The sequence below is a fragment of the Melanotaenia boesemani genome, chromosome 9 (genome assembly GCF_017639745.1).
Source record: "Melanotaenia boesemani isolate fMelBoe1 chromosome 9, fMelBoe1.pri, whole genome shotgun sequence".
NCBI classification, from domain to species: Eukaryota; Metazoa; Chordata; class Actinopteri; order Atheriniformes; family Melanotaeniidae; genus Melanotaenia; species Melanotaenia boesemani.
Genome location: NC_055690.1, coordinates 11,765,013 through 11,777,104, shown reverse-complemented (window position 1 = coordinate 11,777,104; position 12,092 = coordinate 11,765,013). Strand labels below are relative to the sequence as shown.

The 12,092-nt window shown below is 37.5% G+C and overlaps 1 protein-coding gene across 4 annotated transcripts in view; it reads right to left on the bottom strand.

The window, feature by feature from the left end:
- cntn5 (contactin 5) overlaps window positions 1-11,692 on the bottom strand; it is a 108,794-nt gene extending 97,102 nt beyond the window's left edge. For all 4 annotated transcript variants that reach the window (XM_041995789.1, XM_041995790.1, XM_041995791.1 and 1 more), the window contains exon 1: window positions 11,347-11,692. The gene's annotated coding sequence lies outside the window, so the exon portion shown is untranslated. The remainder of the gene's footprint in view (window positions 1-11,346) is intronic.
- Window positions 11,693-12,092: the final 400 nt, after the last annotated feature.

Below are 12,092 nucleotides of genomic sequence, written 5' to 3'. Positions count from 1 at the left end.
TATGGACACAACCTTAAACAGTGATTTTATTGATGTTTCCACAAGCTAGAAAAACTGTTATTCAAATATGTTTTTTCATACTGAAATAACAAAAGCCTGTTCACTTTGAAAAAAGTAATTTCCTAACAGCCTCAACCACTAAAGCTCCTGATGCAAACATTAAAGGTTATCCTCTTAATGCTTTGTTCCGATTTCAAAGCTTTAAATTGGGAGACCATGCTGAAACTAACATTGTCAGGTAAGCTGTTTTCATTCATCTCTTTGGTTTTTGAAGTAAGACATTTAGTCAATCTTAGTAGAGTTCCAGAGTTATGCTTACCTTACCCAGTCTTTGAGTTAGTAGAAATACCAACAGTTTCAAGGCTTTCTCACATGCTTTTTTTTTTTTTTTACGAATAGTTTTATTGAACAGCTGATCAAGTTGGTGAGAATGTACATAAATGTGTACAACATGTGGGATCCCTATCCTGCCATGGATGGAGTTTCTTGATAAATATTAAATAACCTGGTCAGCTGTTCATTGCACATAAAAACACAGACGTCCCCCCTGCAGTAATCCCACCCTGTCGCAGACAAAGCTTCTGGTGGAGTATGAAATGACCGGACCAGTGCAAACCCTTTTCTTGTTCTTGTGGCATCAAGAACAAGAACAAAGTTCTCGCTTCTCCGGGTCCCGGGGTCGCTGCGCTGGTGAGCTGCTGGCTCTGTGGGTGTTGGGTTAAGGGGGGGTGCTTGGGGCTCGCTGTCCTCTGGTCCGCCTGGGGTGTCCCCCACGGGGCATGGTGGGTGGGTTGTGTGTGGCGTGACTGTGTGGTGGTGAATGCTTGTGGGTGCGGCGCGAGGGAGAGTGTGAGTGTGGGGTTATATGGGGTGCGGACTGGAGTAGGTGAATGCACCCTAAGTGTATATAAGAAAATCTTACATCATGTGTGTAACGTATTTCCACAAATAGTCCAAGGCCTTTATGCTGGCATAAGCTGCTACACACTGGACAGAGGAATGGTGGCCTAGAGCTAGTTCTAATTTTTGTGAGTCTTGGTGTTACTCTCCCCATCAGTATGTTAAATTATTCCCTCATCATCCTGAAATAGACCTGCAGGTGATCATTGTGCAGCTGCTGGATTAACCTAAACTCTCCAAACTCCTATTTTGCCATTAAGATGTTATGAATCCTGCTGCTCTTTTCCTCCAACTCAATTAAAGTAATGAGAGATACATCCTGCATCCATCTCAGCATCACATTTGAAAATAACATCTACTTCCTGGATATGTTTTTTTGTTGCATCACAACTGGCACTGAATCAGGATGTTATTTGTATGTCTGCTCCCTGCTCCCCTGCTCCGCATCGAAAACTCCTGAGACAGTGATATCTCTGACTTTCTGCAAATGTCCTATTTGTTTTTTACTAAATGACATTACATGTAATTATACAAATGTTACACTGAGAAAAATAATCAGTCTAAAGTTTGGAACCAATTGACAGAAATCATATTGATAAACTTATGCTTGGGGGGATTCACTTGGAAATCCATTCAGGTTGTCAGTTAATGTTTGTATTTCTAAAAAAAAAATAAAAATAAAAATAACTAATAGTTGACTAGATACTACACCCTACAGCAGAAACATCTTAACAACAAAGGAGTGCTATTTGAAATGGCTGATAAATTATGGACGTTAATACAATAACATATATGGAGAGTCCTGTAAGCCATTCAAGACCATCCCATAAATGTTCACTTTTTGAAGCCTAAATAATTAAATTACCAAGAAACTGTAGATGTATGCGTATGTGCTCAAACCAAAGAACACCAAACTCTCCTGTGCAGCAGATGTTCTGTAGCTGATTAATTATAAACCTCCCACTGCTGAGCAATTTCAAGTGGTTATCAAATACTCTGATGACAAGTCAGCTCAATAATTTCACAGCTGTATTGTTATGTGAATCAGTTTCTTTTTCAAAGTTAGCTATGGCCTTCCTGGTTGCTCTTAATTTGATAGATCACATCTCCCATTAATCTTGCATGAGTAATCTACTGAACTACAGGAAAATGCAAAAATTCAGTAGCTTCTCTCACATTATTTAGATGTTGCTTATTAAATAATTCTATCAAGAGTTAGAAGAGACAATTTGAGGAAAGCTGAACTTTGACTTGTAAATTAAAATGTCAACCTTGCAAAGAAATTATTCCACACAAAAACATAATAGCATTACTACTGTGAAATATATGACAAAAAGAATTCACACTGAAAATCATCCATGCTTCACACACTAATGTCTTAACCTCATTTGTAGCCCAATAATGTTACATTCTCCTTTTGTTCTGTTTTGTTTTTCCGCCCATCACTGCTGTCATATCGCTTTACCCACAGCAAGCTGACAGCTGATATGACGAAATGGTTTAAACCTAAACATCAGCATTCACCACGGAACAGTAGCGCAGAAGAAAAGCTTCAAAGAACAGCTTTGTTGTTTTTATTTCCAGTAAAACATGCCAGTGCTCCTGTTTTATCCCAATACGTAATGAAGCTTCACATCATCTTAATATCTGGAGGACATTTCCTGGTATTAACTTCTATCATGCTTCTATATACTTCTTTATCCTTTTAAATAGTATTCATTTGTTTGTGTATGGATGCCAGATCATATAATTAAAATGGTTATTGCCTTTGTATTAGATTCAAGTATCATACCAATACATTTGCAAGAAGACACTTGACATATAATATGTGAACCACTGCCCATCAATGTTTATCCACTGAGGTGACTACTTCTCCATCACTGTCTAACAAAACTATACTGAAGATTAATACATCTACTTCACTTAAGTAGAATGAATCTAGTGTTTGTCACACTAGACTTAACAAGGAGGTATGGCACGAGCACAGCTCAGGATAGCAACCCTCTAAGTTGCATTTTGATAAATTTTCCCATACACATTTCGTCTCTCGGGAGAAAGCAGGCGTGAGAGTGGAACCAAGCAGAATATCATGAGCCTGCGGGATGCATGACTTATCATCCTTAGCACAGGTGATCCAAAAACCCTGCTTTTATTCTTTTTAATACACAAGATTACTCTTTATTCTTGAACAGCGCTGACCTAAAGGCTACGTTTTAGCCTTAAAGGCAACAAGTTATCTTCAGTCTAATGCATTAATAATGCCACATAACTGCAAAGCTTTTATCTGTAATTTAAAAATAAAGCTGGTTTACATTAAAAATAAATTATCCAAGGTAAGCAATGTCAAGGTCATCCAAAATTTATGTTAAAATTCTATAGATGTACGCAACAAGCAAAGAGAAAATACAGTAATATTGAAAAATGTGTGAAGAAGCAATTTAATGACTAGAAAAAATAACGTTGGTTGCTAAGCAGCACCAGTAGGCAGAAGAAGTGAGAGACTGATATAAGAAAAGCTTATATCATGTGGAGTCCATGAAAGTATTGTGCAGTGATCTATAGTGCTGCAGCAGGGGAGAAAATGTAATGTTTAAGTACCATGGTTAGTACATAGGCAAAGACAAAAAGACATGACAGCACTTGCAGGAGGGATTATCTTATCGTTGTAGTTAACTATAAGTAAGTTAACTTTGTTGGAACACAATTCAATTCCGTGTCCAATGGGATTTTGTGTAATAATAGGAAAAATAAGGATTGATCTATATGTTAATTTGTGTATCTGTAAATATGCATTAATCAGGGGTTCATCAAACAAAAGCTTTTGTTTCAAACAATTATGCCTGACTGTGAAACATGCCAGCAAGGTGGAAGCTGAATTATTGGTTTCTATCTCTGGAAAGTGCAGTCAAAAAGACTAGTTTTGTGAGGTGAAGGCATCTGTTAAACTTAATGACGTAACCCTTAAACACTCCATACATAATGATGAAGCTAATTTTTATTGGTAAGCTTATACACCTCCAATCAAACATCTGTAATAAGACATGTATATTTAATATGTATTTTTAAGATGACAAGTCAAAGCTATGATCCCAATGCAATGAAAAAAGACTTAAAGAACAATCAGACATTCAAAGAACTTCACATTAGTAAAAAACGACTGCTAAGACATGTGATGCAAGGGTTTGTTCATTAATGGTCAAAACAGCAAGACCTACAAAGTTGTGACCAAACAAAGAAATAATTATAAATGAAGATTTGGGCAGGAATGATTGTTAAAATAAAAAAATAAAAAAAATAATTTAAAAAAAGTCCTGTTGAAGGAGCTGGGAAACAGAATATCAAATACAATGTGTGATCTCTAAATAATCTGAAGGGTCATAAAAGGGACAGGAGGATGCTCTAAATTTAACTACAGATTGTGACATCCTCTTTTTGGGCTGTTGCTACTTCTTCTTCCCAAATTTAGCCTCTGCAACAGAGAATTTTAATTAATACAAAAATGATCAAATAATACCAAAAGATGAATCATATTTTTTGACATTCTTGAATCTAAAGGTCAAATGTGTGTCACTATTTCCAACTAATCTTCCATTTTGTACTATCAGCGTGATGCAGATATAGCCTTAGACCCTGTATTTGACTCCACTGAAACTGCATAGCCTGATTTCACACCTTCATCTCACTAATCTGTCTAGAGCAGGAGATTGTTAGACTTTTGGAAGATAACAAATCAAAGAGTGTTGTGCTTTATCATGGCCATGGTAGATAAGGCCCTTTACTGTCACATAAAATCAGGAGCTGCCTTCTGAAAAACACTCCATCCTTCAGCTATTCCCTACCATCACCATCATCTCAAGTGTCTCCATACCATCTATAAAAATACTGACAAACCATCTCCACAGACAAATCAAACCTACTACCAACTATTTAAAGACATAGGGAATGTGGTGGAGAGATTTTTATCAAGATGAAAGGCCTTAATAGTTGGTCCATTAACTACCCCGTCTTGACACCTTAACAAAAAAGAGCCACATGACTTTAATCACGAGTTTGCTTTTACTTTTTACTTTTTGCTAGTTGATATACTGCTCTAACCTACTCTCTGATTTCATGCACACACTTAACACTTTCACACCTTTACACTTTCAAACCAGCCATTTAAACAGTGGCCCAGGGGAAGCCTGCAGCTATCTACAGATAGCTCAACGTTAGCACAGTGAAGACAGCACGAAGACAAACAATTACAGAGGTTGCATAATTAGAGGCAGTTGGATATTTTCACTAACCAAAAACAAGATCTTTCAGCCATTCTGATCAGATGCTAGAAACTGCAAAAACTCAAGCAGGAAAGGCCAAACACCGATGCTGTCATGCCACTTGTGTTAATTACTATAGAGCTTAACAGATGCACACATTTGGCATGGTACAAGGATTCATTGTACAATCTGACTAGACTAAGATCACAACACTGACAAAAATGCAAGATGAAGATCGGCTGCTCAACATGTTTTCCAATTTAAGGATGCAAAGCTGCATTCTAATTAACACTTTTATTTTGCTCACACATGCTATACCATGACGTTAGTGCGACTTCAGAAAGCCTGCTTGACTCATTGGACATCAAATTCAAGTCATTCATAATAGTGACAAGTGGAGGAGGGTGCTGAAAGTCGGTCTTTCTTCGGCAGATGTTTCAAGGCAATTATATAAATTAAGCTGTCAGATGGGTCATGAGGGACGTTTGTCTTCCAGGCTCTGCTAGACCAGTGGGCCGCCCTTACAAACAAAATGCTTGATAGGAAGGCAGCTAAGACAGGGTATGCCTCTGTCAAGATTACCAACACTACTTAAAATGAATTTCTTTAATCTAACAAATGCATGCCATCTCAAATCTGAGCAGGGAACGATTCCCAGGGCACACATTCTCAGTCACTGTGTTTTGAGAGCAGAATTATACCTTTGTGTCTTCTAGCCACAGAAAGTAATATTTACATATTCTAAGATGAAATGTATTTATGGTTACTTACTTTAGTCTTGCAAGACTGAAAGGAAGTAAGAATGACTGTAAAGTGCTGCAGTATAGTGTGGCAGCAATTTGTCTTTTTTCAGCATTCTTCAGGGACATGCTGAGCGCCAGCACTTCTGCAACACATTTATGTCCATTTTCACTTTATTATAGTTGTTGTATATTTGTCAGTGAAACGGGATTCTCTTGGGTGCCATTGTCTTGGTGAGACAGTTTCTGCTGCTGGCCTCTCTTGTCACAGTAAATGCATTTTTTTTTACAAGTTTCCTTAAGGGCTTGCCTTCATCAGAATTGTCATTTTCAATTAGCTATACTCTAAATTCCTGTCTGTTGGCCCATGTCAATAATAATTTACCTAAAGAGGATGAGGCAGCTGGAACTTTGAGATTTTTTTAATTTAAATTAAGGTTAGCAGTTGTGCTAATTTGCATTTCATCTCATACCTGTCCCCTAGTGAATTGCCCAACATTTTAAAGCATGCATTGCTAGAAAATAACTGATTTACATCAGATAAGGACAGGGGTAAACTCCAATTTGTGTCAAGTGAAATAGGCACAGCTGTGCATCTCCTCCAGCTACTCCCCTGATATGCAGGTGAATGTCTCTTGGATTATTGCATCTGGTGACTTTAACTCTATATAAAAAAGTGAGAGGAGCCACTTTCAGATAATCATCTTAGGTTAAACTCCACTTGATATGACATCATTTTAGTATATCACAGCTCATGAAACACACACACACACACACACACACACACACACACACACACACACTATATATATATATATATATATATATATATATATATATATATATATATATATATATATATATATATATATGTATGTATGTACTGGTTTTTACTGTATTGTGTCAACATAAAGAGCAAACCAGTACTTTCAAACATTTAATGTCAGCTGACCTTCACTTGGGTAAACATCAAATGTTCAAGGGTCAGTAAATGCAGCATGTAATGTACTTCTATATCAGGGATCACTGACTCTAGACCTCTTGAGCCAGTGTCATGCAGGTTTTCAACACCTGCATGTTGCAACACACCTGACTCTAATAATGGGTTGTTAAAAGGCTGGTGCAGTCCTTGACAACAAGCTGTTGGACAACTATTTCATTTGAACCAGGTGTGTGGTAGCAGGGACACATTGAAAACCTGCACAACACTGGCTCAAGAGGTCTGGAGGTGATCCCTGTTCTATATGTTGTTCTGCATCATCTCTACCATATTCTAGATCAGTGTTTCTCAATCCTGGTCCTCAGGACCGACTGCTCTGCATGTTTCAGAGGTAACCCTTCTTTCTTTTTCCGATTGTTGCTTTGTTTCTTCTTTGTTATTGTTGGATCACGTTTGATCACGCAAGTGTTCTAGATTGGCTGCGGGACAGAATCGTTATGTGTGTTGTGTTCTGTGCTAAGATTATCGGAGCACACCACACGCAGTATGAAACTGTTAAATGCCTGATTTTTTATCTTTATGTGTGAGGTCTCTTAACATAAAAAAATCTTTTCAGATTTAGAAAATCCTAATGTGTGTACCCAGTTTAACCTGCGTTGTCTGTTCCAAAACACTGGCAATGAAGTACCTATCAAAAACCCGTGTTGGTTAAGCCAAACCTCTGAAAGGCATCACCCACTGAGCTCCGAAATTAGGATGAAAATGACTAAAACAGGAAAAGAGCTGTATCCGCCACCGCCCACTGTGATGCTTGCCGCAGGATTTTCAGCAAAGTTAACGCATAAGTGGATATTAAATGCATGGTAGCCTATAGTTGGCATTGGTTATCAAATCACTAAACTTAATAAGCGTGTCATATTATATTATATTATATTATATTATATTATATTATATAAGCAGATGTAACCTATCCGCCCCCAACCTGGGTACAAGTAAAAGCAAACTATAAAATATTCTTCAGACTGGTGAGAATTTCCCATCTGTACCTTATAAAAAAATTCCTCTGGTAGCCAATAATTTCCATATTGCTGTAGGCTCAGCACTAAGGGGTACACACAGCCAATAAGAAAACATCGGAGGGATGGAGAGCGATCAGCGGATTAGCCATCATGATTCACAACAGCAGTAGAGGGAGCAGGAGAGGAGGAAACAGCTGAACTGCACAGACACAGAGAAGATCAGACAGCAACTACACCAGCAACATTTGTACAAAACTGCTGGAAAATTTTTTAAAACTACAGGAAAAGTGTGGGGGTTGAACCCTCTCACCGGGATAAGTGTGGTCCAACGCCCATGGGTTGTTCAATCAAAGTTCTTAAACTGAAAAAGTCACATGAACTATGTCAAAAATAAAATGTCTGAAACTTTTGCATCACTGAATAAAACAAAAGAACATTTATGTCAAAAATCTTTGTTTGTATTATATCATTCATTCATTTTACCATATATGATCCATTGTGTGCAGGTTTGGGGAAAAACATATAAAACTAATAGTAATTCCTTTTTTTAATTACAGAAGAAAGTCATTAGAAAAGTAACTAATAAACCTTACCATGAAAAATCGTTTATTTGTTCAAGTACGCATACTGATATTTAATAAATTAAAAATAACGCGTTAACGGCGTTAACTAACTTCTGTAATTAATTGAGTTAAACATTTTAACGCAATTAACTTATGTGCGGCATGACAAGCCCCATACAGCCGTCATTTCTCTATTATGATGGTGGGACGTGGAGAGGCACGATGGAAAAGATCAACTGAGTGATTCTATGGATGGATTTACTGGATGATAAACGCAGGATTAATGGAGCAACCATGGACATTGCCTCTGTGGAGAATGGAGCTGTTTTAACACACACTCTTTTCACTGGGAAAGGGTTCCACACCTGCACTTCCCCCGTATTTTAAATGTTTTTTAAACTTATTCTTTAAACTTATTTGTTAAACTTAATCTGCTCTAGTGGCTCTCTGGTCATCTCTGTTTGTGACGGTGATCAGTTGATTGGTTTAACTCTCTTGCTGCGTTCATCATTCAGATGAGAAGGAGAAAACTAGCGGTTTGTGGTTCATATGTCACGTATATACCTCAAAGTATTGTTTTTGGCAAGGCCTTCTCTAACACAGTAGTTGATGACAGAAAGTAGCTGTAGGATTTATACTTCAACTATGCAGGGGAGGGTCTAGAAAAGTTCTGTTGGGGGGCCAGGCAGGAGCACTGGGCAGGAAAAGAGGGGCACAAATGAGAAATTTTTTTAAGTCTAGATTTTATGAAATATTGAACTGATTATTACAACTAAAGTGATCATCATAATGTAAAAAAGTTATGGAAAACTTGTTAAACAAAACAGTCAATTATATATTTTATCAACAGGTGCTTACTTTAGGTTATGCTGCGATATGACTTTTATCACTGCTGCATCACCATGGAGACGGTTGGTGAGATGATGATATATGAATTCTGCATTATGATCTAGAACATGATAAAGATGATTTGAGAGCTGTTCAAAATGAGAAAAAAACAAATACATTTTTAATTTTAATTTAGAAAAATCAGAGGTAAGAACCAATGTTGAAAGTCCCTGCTTTTCTGTTAAGGTAGTAAAAATCTGAAATAATTGTCCAATATATATAATATATATATATATATATGCTTAATTTATCACTGACTTAAACTGCTCTTTGTTAATCAAAGTCATTGATTAGACATTTAAAATGAAATTTATTTAACAGCTTGTCTCCATATTAAAGCATTAAATTAAAGAGACTAATGACTGTAAAGAAAAGAAAAAGAAGAAATCAAAATATTTAGCTGAACCTTTTATAATTTCTTGACATAGCAGGAAATCTAACCATTGACCTTCCATTCTGTGAACCGTCACGGTAAGTACAGAAAAGTATAAAGTGACATACCAGTGAAATAAAAATCCTCACATTCCTTCAAACATTGCATGATGCAAAATGACTCAGTAGGCTTCTTTTCTTTTTATATAGCTCTTTCTTACACACAAACCATGCACACACCATAGCACAACCTGCAGGTCAGCATGTATTACAAGATCATTTTGAACATCACAATTATTGGAACAATAAAAAAAGCATTTCCACTGTGCAGGAAATTATCATTACACCTCTTATGTGTCCTTTGAGTTCTTTTAAAACTCCAGCCTCCACGCTGTACAGCACATCTACTTCTTTCTCTGACATTGTTTGCATCATGATGTTTTATCAGCAGTGCATCTAAAGTACCACTTGATCTGCATATAATGCAATGTCATATTCTAACTGAAGCATCCAGACCACAAACCAGTATCTTTATTTTTAGAAAGGAAAACTCTTCAAAGGTTTATCATTAAAATCTTCAGCAGTGTTGGCTATTGTAGTGACATAGCTAGTGACTTTAAATTAGAAACCTCCCTAAAAGTAGTGTAATGCTGTTTCTTAATGTCTTTGAGTGGACCTTCATTAAAAATGAAGGAACCCCAAAGCAGCAGGGAGATTTCCTGACAGCAGACAGATCTTTAAATGCTGTATTTTCATTTGGCAGACTTGATTCTCTCTGGCATCGCTTCACTAATTGCTGTCATTGAAAAAAGTCACACAAACTTCTCAAAGAAAAAGATGGAAACAATATCCCAATTGAAAAATGGGTTAATAATACCCCTCTCTCTCTCTGTGTACTCTCTAAACATGGCTATGAAAAAGCCAAATCAATATGATCAAACAAGAGTCTGAGCCCCCAAGCCACAATGCAGAACCCAACTGTCACCAGCATTGTCAGATGATAGCACTAAACATTCAACCGCAGCAAAGCCACAAAATTAGAGTTTCTGTAATTTGCATATCTCTGATTAGAAAATTCCTTTGGGTCCACTTGTGTGGTGAGTGGTGTTGGACGCCTCCTGCTCTGCCAACCAAAATATGCACTTATAAAAACAAAAAGAACCAGCATCTGTCCTCACAGCAGAGCTTTTTTTTTCCCCCTCAAAATTTCCTCTTTCAAAGCCTTTTTGTTTGCAAGGTTGCTAAGGGTTAAGAGGATGCCTTTAATTTAAGATTGAAACTGAAAAGATTATTTGAACTTGCTCAAGGCGTGATAAATAGCAGAGATGTTTCATTTAGACACTTTGCAGGGTGTGCATTTTGTCACACTCACCAGCTCCATCGCCCACACGCTTAATTCTTCCTCCACTCATAGGGAAAATAGTTATTCAAACAGTAAAAGGGGGATAATCATAGATTAATAATTAACTGTGGCCATAGCTGATTAATCTGATAAGCTAAAAAAGCCCATGAAAAACTCTTCTTTTCTCTTGTTTATTTATTGTTATGGCGATTATTTTTAATTTGGGATTATAGCAAAATTATCGCCAGCAGAACTTGTCCGTTCAACCTGCTGTTACTACAGCCTGAAGAGGGGGGAAAGGAACTAAAGTAAAACACAGTACTCACAGAAATCTAAAAAGTCTTTCTTCAGCTCACGTTCTTCTTTTCTCTCTTTGGGTGATGCTGGTTGTTAGACCGCCGTACTGCCTCTCTTTCTCCCGACCCAAACGGCAGAATGGCAGCGGTATTACCAATATCCAGTGAAGTCCGTGTCCTCCTCTGACGCTCTATCTGGTTAGCCAGCGCATCCTCACGTGAAAATACCAACAAACAGGGTTATATCTCTCTCTGTCAACCTGTTTCCTAATCGTGCGCCAAAAGCAAACCTTTCCTTCACTCTTCAGAAAGCTCCTTGCGCGTATGGCGCGTCGTGGTTTGCTTATTTTGGTCTGCTCACAGTCTGCCTCCTCCACCGCTGCAGCCGGCCGAGGATCATTCTGCAGCGCAGCATCGCATCTCACTGCTGCTGAGGAAAAAAAGGTGGCCCTCAGTTAGTTATAAGGAGTGGCATTGTTTCCTTTTTTTTGTCCCCCTCCAGAATGATTGTGTTAAATCTGTTTTCATTCAGGAAAGTTAGTTATATCCAGAAACTGTTTTGTCCTCTTGTTGTCGGACAATTAGGCGACATCTGCAACAACTGAAATCCGTTTTAGCAATTACATTCACACTGTAGCCTAATTCACATTTTGTTTAAATTAATTAGTCAACAACCCAGAACATTTTCTAAGGAACAAGTCTTTCAAATCATGGTCTGATTGTTTCAGCTTTGTTATTTAGTTTTGTGCAAACTGAAACATAAAGCTACATAAAAA